At 42.2% G+C, this 16,555-nt stretch overlaps 1 protein-coding gene across 3 annotated transcripts in view; it reads left to right on the forward strand.

Moving 5' to 3' along the window:
- The window catches only part of LOC125462621 (leucine-rich repeat neuronal protein 2-like), a 202,257-nt gene that overhangs the window by 174,869 nt on the left and 10,833 nt on the right, over nucleotides 1-16,555 (forward strand). For 2 of the 3 annotated variants that reach the window (XM_048552834.2, XM_059653331.1), the window contains exon 2: nucleotides 11,062-11,200. The exons of the other annotated variant lie outside the window; for it this stretch is intronic. The gene's annotated coding sequence lies outside the window, so the exon portion shown is untranslated. The remainder of the gene's footprint in view (nucleotides 1-11,061; nucleotides 11,201-16,555) is intronic. 3 annotated transcript variants of the gene reach the window in all.

A 16,555-nucleotide genomic window follows, 5' to 3' on the forward strand; every position in this document is an offset into this window, starting at 1 on the left:
AGGCAGGGATGAGCTGGGCTGGTTTTGGGATGCAGTGGGGGGAGGGGAGATTTTAAGCTGGCGAAATCCACATTGATACCATTGGGCTGTAGGGTTCCCAAGTGGACTATGAGGTGCTGTTCTTGCAACCTTTGGGTGACATCGTTGTGGCACTGCAGGAAGTCCAGGATGGACATGTCATCCAAGGAGTAGGAGGGGGAGTTGAAATGGTTCGCGACTGGGAGGTGCAGTCATTTGTTGTGAACCGAGCATAGGGTTTCCACAAAGTAGTCACCAAGACATTAAAAGACATAACAAGATGTAGAGCTGGATGAACACAGCAGGTCAAGCAGCATCAGAAGAGCAGGAAGGCTAACATTTTGAGCCTAGACCCTTCTTCTTCATCAAGCCTTGTTTTCTTATCCTCATGAACCTGTCAAACTTCCATTCCTAGTTATTTCTGGAATTAGCTTCCAACATTTTTTAAGGGCATTGATTTCAAATCCCAACAACTTGACAAAAAGCATTTCTCTCTTTGTCACATCAAGATCATTTGCCAATTATTGTAAAACCATGAAGAGATAACAAGGTTTGGAGCTGGATGAACACAGCAGGCCAAGCAGCATCTTAGGAGCAGGAAAGCTGACGTTTTGGGCCTACACCCTTCATCAGAAAATGAAGGTCTAGGCCCAAAATGTCAGCTTTCCTGCTCCTAAGATGCTGCTTGGCCTGCTGTGTTCATCTAGCTCCACACCTTGTTATCTCGGATTCTCCAGCATCTGCAGTTCCTACTATCTCATTTGTAAAACTATTGGCTGTTAGTTATTAGCCTGCTCTCCAGAGGGAATAGTCTTCACTCCATGGTTATAAAATCACTGCTTGGATCATGTATCAGAGAATGAGCCTCAGGTCCTGGTGGGCCACCAGATCAATATCACATTTCTAAACTACATTGATAACCATAGCTGTTCATCAAATAAGCTGTGTTGCAAACTTTGTTTCAACCAGCACAGAATGAGCCAGTGTTCTCGATAAACCTGCAGAAATATATTCCTGAAATACTGAAAGTTTACTTTATTATCATAATCTCTGTGATCTCCGTGTAGTCAGTTGAGGATGTGTGATAAGGCTTTCTGCTGGCAAGTTTTATTTAAGGCAAAGTTGCAGTATTATCTAAGTGATTTATGCTGTGAATAAAGTATAAAAGTTACATGTATACTCCCTGCATTACGTTTCTATTTCTTAGTGTGTGTTTTTGCATTGATTATGTGGACCTCATTATCAAGGCAATGTCCAATTGGTGTTATCACTGGATTCCTGAGATCCAGGAAGTTTTCGGGGGAGCCCAGTTCAAATCCTGTCATGGCAGGTGGTGGGACTTGAATTCAGTTTTTAAAAATCCAGAATTGAGAGTCCAATGATGGTCATGAATCCATTGTTGTTTGTCAGGAAAAAAAACATCTGGTTCACTAATATGCTTCAGGGAAGGAAACTGCCATCCTTGCCTGGTCTGGCCTACGTGTAACTCCAGACCCACAGCAATGTGGTGATTCTTAACTGCCTTGTGAGTGGACAATGAGTGCTGGCCTAGCCAGTGATACCCTCCTCCTGTGAATCAACTTTTAAAAATGGAATATTTGGTCAACCAGTTCGCTCCTGGTCACATAGGTCCGAGTTAATGAAAGGTTCCCTATAATAGGTTAGGGACATAGAAACAGGAGCAGGCCATTCAGCCCATTTGATCTATCTTGGCTGATCAAACTCTTCAATGTCTTTTACCTACATTATCCATAATTCTTATAGCCGAACATTTATCATCAGCTGAATATACTAAAGGACTGAATTTCCTCAGGCCCCAAAGTAGAGAATTCCAAAGACTCACCATTCTTTGAGTGAAAATATTCCTCCTCATTTCAGTCCTAAATGGCATCTTCCTTATTTTTTAAATTGCGTCCCTGACCAGGGGAATCATATTACCTGCCTTTACCCTTTATGTCTTTTGGAGGTTTGAATGAGATTACCCCTCATTCTTCGAAATCTAGGTGAATACAAACCCAGTTGGCTCAATATTCCTTCATAAGCTACTCTTACTGTCCCAGGAACAAGTCTGGCGTAACTCCAATGGACTCTTTCTCTGGCAATAATATCTTTCCTGTAATAACAAGACCAAAATTACTCACAGTATCCCAGGTATGGTCTAACCAAGCTCTGATACAGCTGAAGCAAGACTTTGCTATTCCTGTACTCAATTCTTCTATCAATAAAGGCTAACATTCCATTAGCCTCCTTAACAGCCTGCTGCATCTGCAGGTTAACTTTCAGTGGCTTATTGACAAGAGCACTGCTTGCACACCTACAGTTTCCAACCTCTCACTACTTAAGAAATACTCATCCCATCTCTTCTACTAAATTGGATAACCTCTCATTTTTCCACATTTTATTCCATCTACTGTGTTTTTATTCCAAGTCACTAAATGTTGCATTTGGTATGTTGTGAACTTCCATCTAGAAGGACAAGGGTAGCAGATATATGGGAACACCACCACCTTCAAGTTCCGCTCCAAGTGACTCACCATCCCGACTTGGAAATATATCACTTTTCCTTCACAATCACTGGGATGAAATCCAGGAATTCCCTCTCTAATGGAATTGTGGGTCAATCCACAGCAAAGGAACTGCAGTAGTTCAAGAAGGCAGCTCATCCCCACCTTTTCAAGGGCAAATAGGGATGGGCAAGAACTGCTGGCCAACCTGCGAAGCCCACATCGCACAAAATGAATAAATAAAAACAAAATAGCTGGGGCCTAAGTGCTGAACACTGCAGTACCCCAACGGTCACAGCCTGTTAATGTGAGAATGACCCGCATGTTCCTATTGTTTACCTTCTAAACCTATGGAATTTACTTTGAGTGATTGGGTACTGGAATTTCCCATGGAATGTCACAATGGGTTTCTTTTCCAATATAGATATTAGGATGAGAATTCTAGCCTTCTCTTCCAGTGTATGTGTACATGACGTGATTCCCCTTAAAGGTAAGCTGAAAGGCTCCTGTCCTCTGCTGAATTCTGGTGATTTTTGCTGAGCTGGAAGTGGGAGGCATCACAGTTGATCTTGCACTAAGGAGAGGAAGGACAGCCTAAGGCTTATTTTCCTGATCCTCCAGTATTGTAGGAAACATTCTGAGTCATTTTCCAGAAGGGGAAAGCAGACAAAAATAAAGTAGTACTAATTGGAAATTAACATACTCGATCTCCATTTTAAATGTACAAGGTGAGTTGGACCAATTTGTCTCATTTGCCAATTTTACTGGTTTTTCTATTTGTGTTGGACATTGGTCAACGGTTTTCCAGCATGGGCTAACAAAGTTAGAAGGGGCTTATAATGGTCTGCTCATCCAATATTGTGTGTTTCATACTATCACTAATGGCAAAATGACTTCCATCATCCGCATATCGAATGGGGCTAACATTGGCCTTCACTCCATCATTCCCATGATCAAGTAATTTTCCCACACTCAATTCATAGACATGAAGAATTGGCACTCAGTAAGGTTAAGCAAGATTATCACACCCATGTATGACTCCTGCTTGCAAGGGAACCTTACAAGAGCTTCAAAAAATAAAAAAAATACTTTCAAGTTGACTATCAGAAACCTCGACAGGAACAACACATTCTGCATTTCTTCGTGTCAGATCCAACAGCAAAATCTTTCTTCATATATAGTGAACTCCTAAGATGGAAGTTGCATCCTAACGGGTTTAGGGAGAAGGTTTGATATTGTGGCAGTGATTGTATGCTGGGTCCAAAAAATAGATTTTAAATAGACCTTTTGAAATGCCAGAAATGTGGTAAGACATTTGTATAAAAGAAAGAATTTAAGATGGTGTTAGTGATGTGGGTAAAAGTTCTAGTACAGATGGAAGAACAGAACACAAGAAATAGGAACAGGAAAAAGACCATTCGGCCCATCAGGCTGCTCTACGACTCACTCTAGGCCTGAAACATCAGCCTCCCTGCTCCTCTGATGCTGCTTCTCCTGCTGTGTTCATCCAGCTCTATACCTGTTATTTCAGATTCTCCAGCATCTGCAGTTCCTACTATCTCTGAAACTATTTTAACTCCACTGTGAAGCCTCTTCTAAAGATGCCTACCCTGAAGAAGTTACCCTCCTCCCTCTGGAAAAACCTCAGTGGATCTCTCTCCCACTGCAACTCTCTCATAATCCCTGTCTTCTCTCCACCAATCTTCTCCTCTTTCCATCCTCTATCTGCCTCCCCCTCTCTCCCGATTTATTTCAGAACCCCTTTCCCCTCTCCTATTTCTGAAGAAGGATCCAGGCCCGAAGCATCAGCCTTCCTGCTCCTCTGATGCTGCTTGGCCTGCTGTGTTCAACCAGCTCGACACCTTGTTATCTCACAATCATGGGCTTCAACTTCACCTTACTGCCTGCTGCCCATATTCCTTGATTCCTGAGAGACTAAACCTCTGTCTGCCCCAGCCGTAAATGTATTCCATCAATGGACCATTCACAACCCTCTAGGGCAAAGAATTCTAAAGAGTCACGACCCTTTGAGGGAAGTAATTTCTCCTCATCTGTGTCCTGACTGGTCCGGTGCCACTGTCCGCGGAGCGGGTCACGCCTGGCCACCCGGGCGCCTCCGACCAGAAGCGAGAGCCCCTCGGGGCTCGCCTCCGCGCCTCACCAGGTAAGTGAAAAAACGATAAGAGTAGTGGTATTTCACCGGTGGCCGAGGCCTCCCACTTATTCTATACCTCTCATCCTCTGATGAAGGGTCTAGGCCCGAAACGTCAGCTTTTGTGCTCCTGAGATGCTGCTGGGCCTGCTGTGTTCATCCAGCCTCACATTTTATTATCTTGGATTCTCCAGCATCTGCAGTTCCCATTATCACCGAGGCTATTATACTGACAGTTTTACTTTCCCCTCACATTGGAAACAATCCCTTAATTCCTACTCCATCAAACTCCTTGGGAGTTCTGTGTGTTTCGATGAGATACCCACAAATTTTTCTTCCCATCAGAAAATATAGGCTCAGCCTCTAATTACAGGGCTCCTCTTATCTCAGCCATCAATCCTGTGAACCTCCTGTACTGCCTTCAGAGGAGGCAGATGGTTTGTCAAATATGGAGACTAAAACTGAACACAGTGCTCCAAGTGTGGTCTCACCACAGCTCTGTATAACTGTAACAAGATTTATTTATTCCTGTATTCTAATTCCTTTGCCTTATATTTATATAGTGCCTTTCATGATGGCCTCAACACAACCAAACATAACTCAAAGTGCTTTACAGCCAAAGAGCTATTTAAGAAGCATTTTAATTTTAGCTGACCAGGATTTATTGCCGGTCCCTAGTTGCCCTTGAGAAGCTGGAGATGAGCTGTCTTCCTGAACTGCTGAAGCCCTCCTGCTGTGGGTTGATCCATAGTGTCCTTAGGGAGGGAATTTCAGGACTTTTACCCAATGTTTGAAGGAACAGTGATATACTTCCAAGTGAGGATGGGGAGTAGCTTGGAGGGGAACTTGAAGGTGATGCTGTTCGCATGTATTTGCTGCCCTTATCCTGTTAGGTGGATGTGGTCATGGGTTTGGAAGGTGCTGTCTGGGGATCTTTGGTGAATTTCTGCAGTGTAGAAATTGGAAAAGGTTTCAGAGGTGAGGGACAGGGATGAGTTACAAAGCCAGAAAAATAAAACAAGAAAATGTTTGAGGCACATAGCTGGTCAGTCAATATCTGGAGAGAGAACAGCTTTAGATGTGGACCCTTCAGCATAATTTGAGTTCTTAGAAAGGCCACACACCAATAGCATTCAGTCAACTGTTCATTCAATTAGTGCAGACTGAACTGCTGAGAACTTACGCCACTTGTCGTTTCACGTTTTCAAAATCCTTTGCTCGCCGTTAGAGTTGCGTTAAGCTTGTTTGGATAAATGTAGAAAGATTCATGGTCAGTCTTGCGAAGAACAAGAGGAATTTCTCACAGTGCTTTGGTTGACCAACATGGCTCAATCAACATCAGTGAATGCAGAATGCTGACTTGTGGGATCATGCTGTGTGCCAAATTGAATTTGCCCACATAACAATGGTATAACCATGTTTCAAAGGTGATTGATTGGCTGTGAGGTATAACGAAAGGCACTCTATATGAAGACAACTCTTTCTTTGCCTACCACACTGGTTGTGTGTCTTTATTTCTCTTTTTCATTTATTATTGTCCCATGTACCTAGGTGCAGTATAAAGTTTTGTTTTGTGCACAGTACAGGCTGCTCATACCAACCAAAGTACATTAGGGCAGTAGGACAGAGCAAGATGTACAATGTTATAGCTGCAGAGAAGATGCACACAGAGTGAGGTCAACATTAAATTTGAAATTTGAGAGGTCCACCCAGTAGTCTGATAACTCAGAAGAAGACAGAAGAGGTTGGAACTTTTCTGAGGTGACGGGAAATATAGATGGAGTCAAGGGATGGAATGTTGCCTTGTGTGATGGACTGGGCTGAGTTCACAACAGTGTAATTTCTTATGATCCTGGGTAGAGCAGTTGCTGTACCAAGCCATGACGCATCGGGATAGAATTTTTTCTGTGGGCATCTATAAAAATTGATAAGTATTTTAATGGACGTGACGAATTTCCTTAGCCTCCTGAGGAAGTAGAAGTTTATCATACTTTCTTGACCCTTGCATCAATGTGAGTGGTCCAGGACAGACTGTTGGAGCTCAGCACTCCTAGGAACTTGATGCTGTCAACCATCTCCACCTCAGCTCCATTGAATAAGACCTGCTGTAGACAGCCCTCAACGAGTCACTATGCATTGGCATTATAATTAGCTCCATCATTCATTGGACACAGCTTATTTCTTGTCATTTCTGTCTCACTGATTTAGTTGAAAACCTTAGATTTTACTGAGAATAGTTCACCCATAGCAAATCACTTTTTTTTTGCCAAGATCAGTTTCATTGTGATTAATAAGTGTGAAGCAAGCACTGCACTTGCTATACAATAACATATTAAGGACAAATGGAGAATCTAAAACTAAGCAGAGTAATGAGCCTTAGTACAGGATGCAGTGTGTAAATGTGTGGTGGTAAACTGCAAAACCCTAGTGTAAATGTCATCTTTAACCTCCCTGGATGGAACTTTACATGTGCTGGATGCTTAAGCATAAACAATTAAATCAAGCCAGTACCCGTTATCCACCTAGAGGGATTTGTCTCCTTGTCTCTTTCTTATAACCCTGTGACCCATTAGCACTCTCTTCCATGGATTCCAGGTCCTTGTATGTTGGCCCTTCCTCCTCCATAGCATGAGCAGTGCAGTCTCTATTTAATTTTTTCTATTGATTTGTGAGACGCAGGGTAGCTGGTTGGGTCAGCGTTTATCGCCTGTCTCTAGTTGCCCTCAAAGATGATGGTGAGCTGCATCCTTGAACTGCTGTAATCCCTGTTTTGGTCTGTTGTAGCACCCTTCTTCTTGTGTCAGTTGTAGCTTAGTTTCTAACGCTTGTGCCCACGAAGGTACATGACACTCCAGAGCAGTTTTGTGGGAATGACACACTATCGGATGAGAAGTTAAACTTCAGAATTGTTTCCTTTCTCGGGTGGATGTAAAAGAGCTCATGACAATATCTTGAAGAAGAACCTAGTCCTACTCAGTACTTCACCCTCAATCAACATCATAAAAATAACCATCTGGTCATTCATCCCATTGCTGTGAGTGGGATCTTACTGAGTGCAAATTGGCTGCCACTTCTTAAGCAGTTCATTGGCTGTAAAGCACTTTGAGACATCCAGGAATAAATAAATTTGGCTACAGTTGTACAAACGTTACCCATTTCACCCTCCCCAACTTGGATTGAATGACCCTATAACCCAGCCATCCCATCATCCAGAGCCTGGTTTACATTTGCTACCAGCCTAACAATGCCTCGATTTTAGAATTCTGATCACTGAATTCAATTCCCTCCAAGACATCTCCCTCCCTGTATCAGTGAACGACTCCAGCCCTATAACCATCTGTGTTTCTCCAAGTCTGTTGTCTTGCGCATTCCAAATTTCATCACTTCCCTGCTAGCCTTTAATGCCTGTGGAATTTCCTCCTTAATGCTCTTTGTCATGCTATCAATCCCTTATCCTTTAAGACACTTCTTGACACAAGACCTCTGCCCAAGCTTTTGGTCACAGACCTTGAGATATCCTCCTTGCTGTCAATATTTATGACCTATCCCCAATTATGATGAGGAGATGTTAGGCCACAATCTTGAAATTCAGCAATGCATGTGACATTGACATACACACTGCTGTTAGGGAGAGAGAAGCAGCAAATTGACCCAGTGACATTGAAGGAATGACAACATGACAGCAAGGGTGTCAGGAGAGTTGTTCAGAGGTACAGAACCACTGAATGTCAAAGTGGGGTTTTACTGTGGGTTTGGTGTCAAACGTGAATGGACTGTGAGGTTCCTTGGGACACATTTCTATGTTGGAGCTGCTACATAAATGCAAAGTCTGGTTGTTGATAAGACATCATGGGAGTTGGCACCACCACACATAAGATGTGATAACCTGCTCATGTCACTGCTGTGACCTTTTAGAATTGGCTTGTCTGAAACTGATTCTGCCTGATAAACCCTGCGCTATCTTACTACGTGCCACAACAAGAAACAATCATTCATTTACCTCTGTGTGTCTCTGCCATTCTTTTCCATTTGTCAACAACCTTTTCACCTAACCTGCAGAACCCTTTCACAATTCTCACTTAGCACTTCGCCTCAAAATAACAGTGAGACACTGGGATGATTTCCCGACTGAGTAGTTGAGTAAAATACAAAGCAGGAATGCCAATGAGGATTGTCACTTATATAAATGACAAGCAGTATTAGAGCAGGCAAGGAAAATGAGGACAGCATCAGGATTAATCGCTGTGGAAGAGGTTAATGGATTGTGAATGTGGTTGTGTGTGTGCAATTTGTGCAAATATTATCAAAACCCATGCACCCCTGAAAATATCGGCACAGCTGTCAAGAATTCCCCACATAATGGTGCAGAATCCCCCACCCACCTCAAATGCTCACACTCCAGGGGATATTTATGTTCAAAGACTATTCAAATGAAAATGTGCTACTGTGGCAAACAGCATCAACAAATATTGAATGTACAGAGACTTGTTTTTGCAAGTCGCATCCCTCTCCCTGAATCCTCTAACAGGTTCTCGAGGGAAAACCTCACTTTGAAAACCTGAATTTGAAGCAATAATGAGTTGAGACGCTATTGGGGAGGTTGGGGCTTGCTGCTGGTAGGAGGTAGGGAATTAAAAGAACAGCACCATTTTTCACAAAATGAAATTTCTGGCCCCATTCCAGATTCTGCAGGTTTTGGCCTGGGAATTTCTTCAGATGGCAGTCAGTAAGCAAGTGTCACTAAGAGAAATGCAGAGAATTAAAAGCAGGACACAGGGGTTAGATTAGATAAACTACTGAAATCGACAAAGTACTAAATGACATCGCTGCAGGTCTGGCTAATATCTTTCACAGGTCCGTAGGCTAAGAGAGCGAGGAGCAAATATTATCCAAAATATCCAGAAGGAGGCATTTATTTGTGTGATATGCAAATCAGTTAGTTTAATAATAATGCAAACATTCAAGAGCCTTTTGGAGATCAGCATCACTATTTAATTACCTTCTAAAGGGCATCAATCGAGTGTATTACTACTTTTAACTGCTCCCTACTCTATCACGTCTAACCCTGCTGCCCTGTTTTTAATTCTCTGCATTTCTCACCCACTTACTGACTGCAGAGTAAAATGGTTCTCAAGCCAATTCTGCAGAATTTTTAATTTGGCCACAGATTTCACTCGCACCAATTAATTTCGTTGTTCATTCTCTCCTCCCCCTGCCCTCCTTCCAACTCCCAGCCCAATAATTCTTCTAACAAACATATCAGCACCTTTCTAAAATATCACGCAGGTTGCTGTTACTTAACATTGCAAACTACAAAACCATGGGGTAACGAGTCAATTTAGTGGTAAAATGGCTTTGAATCACCCGCAATACACAATAGTGGTGACAAAGCAAGAAAAGGCCAACTTCACCAAGTTTAAGTACATTTAAGTCATCATTGGACAAGCATATAGAGGTACATGGAATAGTGCAGGTTAGATGTGCTTCAGATCGGTATGACAGGTTGGCACAACATCGAGGGCCGAAGGGCCTGTACTGTGATGAAATGTTCTATGTTCCATGTTCTATGTTAAAGCCAAGTGATTCTAGAGTAATAAAGGGCTCTCACATGTCTTGGTGTACTTTCACCTTGAGGAATTGAAGTAAGAAAGTGGTTCTTCCTCCTTGTGTGGGGGCACAGTTGGTATTTTGGTTAGTTGTGGAATTAGCTGATGTATTTTTGGAAGAATTCAGCATTTAACAGGCTAGTTGGTCCATCAAATAGTCTCAACTCCTGCCTTTCTCTTGTGTGAGTCCTCCATGCACAAAGGCAGGATGGTCACCCACTCTTCATCAGCAAGCTACTGATGCTCTGTGCTCTCCTGTTGTCCATAATGGAAAGCGTGTAGACAAGGAAAGGAAGCCCATTGGCTAAACCTCGCTCCAGGCCTGCAACATAACTCCCTGTGATGCCATTTGTGGTTTTCTTTGTTTTATCCTAAGTAATATATAACACAGAAGATCAGGTTCTGTTCAGTCAGATATCTTGAAATTTGTTTACAGCACTATTTTCTGAGTTTCTGTTATGGCAGCCTAGGTTCTGTGTTTACTGATGTTACTGTCCAGCACACAGATGTAATTGACTGATTACACTGCCACTGCTACACAGAAAAGGGGACTGTAGGTGAAGTACATACTTTAATATTGGAATGTCATGATGCCCTCTGGCTATCTTAAAGATATTGGCCTTGTAGTAATACAACCCCATGCTTGCTTGAAAACCATTTTAAGAGAAAATCAATCACGTATTCTGCATGGGGAATGGCTTCATAGCCAAATGGCATTTTCTCATTCCAGATTTCCTTATGCATTTATTCAAAAGAATGCCCTTGTGTTTCCTGATTACAGAAACAAGCTGCTGGAGCAAGTGACAAGTCTGTGTGTTCTTTCCTCGATTCGAGAGGAACTGATTTGAGATTATCAAGATTGTTTTCCATTTTTGTCACATTTGTTCCAATTCTTGGATCCTACTGGAGCTCACTCCCAGGTAAGGTTAGAAATAAACATCTCAGAATCGTAGCTTTAAAACCTTCCACGACACTAAACAAATACCTGAACCAGAAACCTTAAGGTCCCAGAATTGGCAATCAGCACTGACATTTCCCCAAGATGTAGTCATGCTTTATAATGAGCTGGTTAGGTACTGGTTAAAAATTCCTATGCGGAGATATGAACGAATCTCTTGGCTTCAAGCTGTCATCACAAACCCTTGCTAAGCATTAGGCATCCAGCCATGGTACCATCTACATCCAGCAGTGAGCAGTAGGCAGCAGATTAAATTAATGGTCCATGATATTGCACTGGATATTAATAGAAATGTCACAGAGGAATGGGATGGAGGGTAATCACAATAAAAGTAGCCTTATCGCTGGTTTGGAGACATAGCTTAGTCAAAGTGGATGGAATGAAGGACCCAAAATCTCATAAAATCCATCATTCAGCGGGTCATGTGCTCAAGAAGAACATGAGAAACAGGAAACTGAACCAACCATTTGGCCTCTTGAGATAGTAGGAACTGCAGGTGCTGGAGAATCTGAGATAGCAAGGTATGGAGCTGAATGGACTTTCTTCAGAAAGTGGGTCTGAAGAAGGCTCTAGGCCCGAAACATCAGCCTTCCTGCTCCTCTGATGCTGCTTGACCTGCTGTGTTCATCCAGCTCCACACCTTGTTTTCTGGCCTCTTGAACCTGCTCCACTGCCCAATATGATGCCTATCCAATCAGATCTTGGCTTCCACTCCATTTTCCTCCCAGTTCTGCACAGCCCTTTACTGGCAGAGACTTGAGAACAAATCTGTCTGTTCCTCCACCGTGGTGCATGGACAGAGTGCTGCCCCATTGATAGTGCTTTCTTTCAGAGGAAGCATTAAGCTAAGATACCATTTGCACTATCAGTTGGATGCAAAAGTATTCAATGGTACTATTTTGAAGAAAAGCAGGCAAGCTTTGTACAGCACGACCAATGCCTTAGTGCTCAACTGGATCACAAAAGAATATAACCCACTCATCATGGAGAATGTCTGGAATTCTCCAATGCAGAGAGTTGTGGGGGCTAGATCACTGAAAGTTGCTAAAGATGAAGCAGAGATTTTCGAGTTATCTGGGAGCTTAGGTCTTTAATAAGATGGCATCAAAGAGGAGTTAAGACTTGGGGTAGATCAGTCATGATCTTACTGAATGGTGAGACAGGCTTGATGGGCTGAATGGCCTACTCTTGCTCTTGTTTATTAGTCTCTTATGTTCATGGCAACTTCAGTTTATGGGATCTTGCTGGGTACTAATTATCTGCCATGTTTCAAATGTTAGAACAAGGTACCTCATTGGCTATAAAGTTCCTGAGTAAGTAAAAAGCATTACATTAATACAAGTCTCTTTCTTTCAAGAGGCTGTGTTTGAACAAGCAGCTGATGGAGATTGTTGCAAAAAATAATAGTTTCTTCTGCAGAGTACAAAGTCTTCCACAGGGACAGTGTGAAGATTGTCTCTCAAATCACTGCATGGAAACAAGGAAACAAATAATAGCTTATCAAGTGAAACTGTGTACAATATTCCACTTATTTCTCAATAGGCAGAGGTTATCCAACTCCCAGGTACTCAGGCCAATCACATCAAAGAAAAGACTCAAAAAGAGGAAGCAAAGAATTTGCATACAAGTAATCAGGGTACCTGAATTCCTCCTGAAGAGATCATCCCTTAGCGCAAATCCCAGAGTATCTGTGGTAATGAAAATATCATGAGATAACTGGCCCTTAATGAGCTGTGCTTTACAGAACAGCTGTAAATCCAAGTGGCCAGCGCAGTAGGAAGTGCATTACTGTTGTCAATGTGTTGTGGGCAATTAAAGAAACTACTCCCTACTCAATTATGTCACTGGCATTGGGAAATTAGAAGAATTGAGTATTTAAACCACATTCTGCCTAGTTTAATTTACTTCACACCTCCTTCCCTACACCTGAAGTCACCAACTCTCAATGGGATATTGGCCAATTGACAGGGAGGAAACCACCTTCTTTCTCATTTTGCGAATGTAGTCCAGGATGTTATAGGCCTGTCAATCCTGATCCCATTCTCATGTAATGCTACGAAAAGTGGGGCTTCTAGAATGAGGCAAAGAACAAGGAAGCAGGAATTCTGGCTGATCTTTCTTTCCACGTGGAGCTGAAAGTTTGCTCGTGCAAATATTGACCTTGCCCCAATTCAGCGCAGCCCAGGAATCGAACCTGATTCCCTTTCCTGGTCCCAGCCGATGGACAGTTCATCTGGCTAATTGATGGGAAGTCAGTTGGCGAATGAAATAGAGGTAGTCAGCATGGAGATAGGGCAATGTGGAGGCATTGATGTGAGAGTTGAGATACCACAGGGGTCCAATAATATAGAGGTAAGCCTGGTAGATCACAGGGCAGCACTGTTGTTTCTCTTGACCCACAAGCAGTGCTACAAAGAGCCCTTTGTGATGAATCTGTCTCTTCTCACCTTCTTTCAGAACCCATCTGAGAGGCAGTTGGAGACATAATGAGTTGATGATGGTTAATCTTTTGGGTCTGACCAACATAAAGATTTAAACATAGCACCAATGAAGCCCAATTAAGGAAACACAGACTTGGAGGAGAAGACTCCAGGACTAGCCTGGTCACAGCTTCTCGAAAAGGAAGACAAGAAAGTGAAATTCTCACTCTCCTTTCTACCCACATTGCTTTCTGTTCAAGGGAGGAACGTAATAGCTGAAAGGAGGATAAAGAGTGTTTTGCAGTAGGCAAAGAAATGAGGACTTCTCCATCACTTCTAATGTATTTTTCTGGAGGTAGGATATCACTTTGACATTTGCATCTTGAGACACTGAAACGCAGTCAAAACATCTCAGGATCTCATGGGTAGGATTCCATCATGTGAATAACAGAAAAGATTGGATTTTGATTTGATTTATGGTAATTGGTTGAAAAGCACAGTTAAAAGCTTTGTTTTGTGAGCAGAACAAGCAGATCATAGCAAACAAGGACATCCAGTTCTTGGGTGCTTAGATACGCTGAGGCATATAAAGCTATGACTGCATTGGATGTGTGCAAAACAACATCAGCATTATTTGGAGTTAGAGAGTCCATCTGGCAGTCTAAAACTGGCAGGGAAGAAGCTGTTCTTGAACCTGCTGCTGCGAGTGTTCAAGCTTCTGTATCTTCCACCTGACAGGAGAGGTTGGAAGAGAGCATTAATGGGATAGGAGGGATCTTTGATGATGTTGGCAGCCTTTCCGCGGCTATGAGAAGAGTAAATAGAGTCCACGGATGGGAGGTTGGCTTCCGTGACGGTCTGGGCCATGCGCACAACCTTGTGTAGTTTCTTATGGTCCTGAGCACAGCAGTTGCCAAACTAGGCCTTAATGCCCCAGTTAGAATGCTTTCTATGGTGCATCCGTAAACGTTGGTGAGGGTCCTTATGGACATGCCAAATTTCCTGAGCTTCATGAGGAAAAAGAGATGTTGTTGTTCCTTCTTGACCATTGCACCTACTTAAGGAGTCCAGGACAGGTTGTCAGCTGTTGTTAGATTATTGTAGGGACTTGATACTTTTGGTGCTCTCCTCCTCTGCTCTGTTGATGTCGACAGCAGCATGCTTTCCTCCTTTCTTCCCAAAGTTAATGATCAGTTCTTTAGTTTTGTTGACATTGAGAAAGAGGTTGTTATCATTGCACCAAAGCAACAAGCCCTCTATCACCTGACTGTATTCTGACTCATCATTATTTGATACCCATCCTACCATGGTGGTGGTATCAGCATTCATTTGGAATTTGGCTATACAGTCGTGGGTGTCCGGGGAGTACAGTAAGGGGCTTGAGAACGCATCCTTGGGTGGGGGGCTCTATGGTGAGGATATCCAAACAGGAAATTCTTGTATAGTATTCTGATTTTAGAAGCCACTTGAAAGAACAATTTCTTTCTGCACAGAATTTCAGGCATTTATAAAGATACTTGTTCTTTGTCTCCAATGTTTCTTTTTAAAAGACTAGATAATTGCTTATTAACTGTAGTGGAGAGGGTCTTTTTTTCACCTCAACATTCATTATGATCTTAGCGTTCTGAACATTTCTGCAACAAAAAAAGGTTTTTTGTCCTGCATTTTTTGCTGCGTCACCTGGGTGAAAACACTAGTTATGTGAGTGCAAGAACTTTGCAAATCTTCTGCAAGTTTCTCATTTCCAGCCTGTAAGGCTTGATTTAACTGCTAACAGCTGAACATTTGATTCTGCGATCACATTGAGACAGCTAATATATTTTAACTCTGTTGAGTTCTAACTGTTCCAGTTTGTTCCTACATTTAACTTTAAATTTTGCAAAGGAATTCTACATTTCCATGAACTTGATGATTTGATCTTATAGACTTTGTTTGACCAAGAGTTTTAATGATTCTTCGGCTTACCACTGGGCTTCTCTTGCAGCCTCCAGCTACCATCGATACAGATCAATAATTTATACACGTGGAATATTAATATGATCCACTTGGATGGAAAGAACTCTTTCTCTTTCAATTGATCTTATTAGTTATTGCTGTATTTCTTCTGACGGGCCTTTCTCTGAGGATTGAAATATTTCCTTAAACACGGCAAGGTCATGTTGATGTTCTCTGTACATGATGGCTAGGAATTGTTGAAGACAACATGCCTCTGCCTGGGCAGATGTGGAACTGAAGCTTCAATAGTATTACATTTATATTGAAATCCAAAACTGCTTCTTTGCACAATTGAAGATTTTGATTCTGTGGCCACTCGACTGGCTGTTGAAATCTTAGAGACTTAATTTTCTTTCATTATGGATTAAACCAGCATAGGCTGCTTTCTTGCATCCTAGCAATGATCTGACTAACCAGTCCAGGAGGAACTGTAAGTGCAGTTTGCTGTTGTTGCGTCTTCTGGGCAGGTTCTGTGCAATAAGTAGGTGACTTCACTTCTTCCTTATCTTCATCAAGGCAGAATTGATTCTCCTTAAAAGAGACAACTGGGTTTCCATGAACAGTGTCCTCAATCCATAAGTTTAGGAATGTCCAGAGTTCCACATTTGAGTAAATGAATGACTTGTGTGCTGGTTTCCTTCTCTGTGATTATATGCAGAAAGTACAGTTCACTGACTGGAATGTTCTCAGGCAACTGAGTATTGCCTCCTTTAGTGCTTACTTGAATGCACTGCTTCCAGTTTCTGTTCTGAAGGAGATGGAAGACCCTTGTAATACAAAGGCTGCATATTTTCAATGTCTTGTCACTGAAAGACGTCTAAAGCTGTACAAGCAGTCGTGCTTAATAAAGCATCATAATGATTAAGAATTACATATATGATTTCTATAATCACTTTACCATT

Source organism: Stegostoma tigrinum, chromosome 21 (assembly GCF_030684315.1).
Source record: "Stegostoma tigrinum isolate sSteTig4 chromosome 21, sSteTig4.hap1, whole genome shotgun sequence".
In the NCBI taxonomy this organism is placed as follows: domain Eukaryota; kingdom Metazoa; phylum Chordata; class Chondrichthyes; order Orectolobiformes; family Stegostomatidae; genus Stegostoma; species Stegostoma tigrinum.